The following is an 845-nucleotide window of genomic DNA, read 5'->3' as shown; positions in this document are numbered from 1 at the left end:
TTGACTTGTTTCAAAAGATTGGTAAGTGGGGTAAATATTTAAGTCGTAACACAACGACAAATAAGTCAACAGAATTTACAAGCAGCGGAATAGTTTTTGAAATACGAATCCAAAGTATTTACACTTCAAAAGGTGGTACATAGACCCCATCCTAATAAAATGTCAAACAAACAATATTAGTATAGATACAATCTTCCAATTTAAAATAAACGCAATCCAAAATAAAGACATTTGTTCCCTCTATGTCAACCTAATCTGATCATTCTACCAAAAAACTATACAGCCTGAGTGATCTCCGCGCGCCCCGTAAGATCCTCCTAACATAGCTCCAGTCAGGCGTTCCCGTCTACATTCCCATCTACAGGGTACAAACCGATAGGATTGTCCTGACTCTCATATGAGGGCAAAGCCCAGATTTCCACAACAGTTGTAAAGGGTCACCAACCGAAATTAACAGTTAACACATAACATTTAAGTTTTTGAATGCACAAAATAATCTTTCAACATAGCATGCACCTTAAAAGGGTTTCCATATGCCAAACATTCATAAACAAGGTTGAAAAATGAAGTTTTTAACAAAACAACACTGTTGTATTCGAATACAGCATCTATGTATTCGAATACAAGGCTGTTTCAGCATTCAGCAGCAAAAACAGCATGTCTGTATTCGAATACAACAATCTTTATCGACTACACAGTAAGTCAGTAGCAAAACAACATGTCTGTATTCGACTACACAGTAAGTCAGTGGCAAAAACAACATGTTTGTATTCGAATACAGCTTTCTGTATTCGAATACACATCAGACAGCAACAGGAAAACAGCAAAAATCAGCAAAATTCAGC

This window comes from Cicer arietinum, chromosome 5, assembly GCF_000331145.2.
Source record: "Cicer arietinum cultivar CDC Frontier isolate Library 1 chromosome 5, Cicar.CDCFrontier_v2.0, whole genome shotgun sequence".
In the NCBI taxonomy this organism is placed as follows: domain Eukaryota; kingdom Viridiplantae; phylum Streptophyta; class Magnoliopsida; order Fabales; family Fabaceae; genus Cicer; species Cicer arietinum.
Note: the sequence above shows the minus strand (reverse complement) of the source record.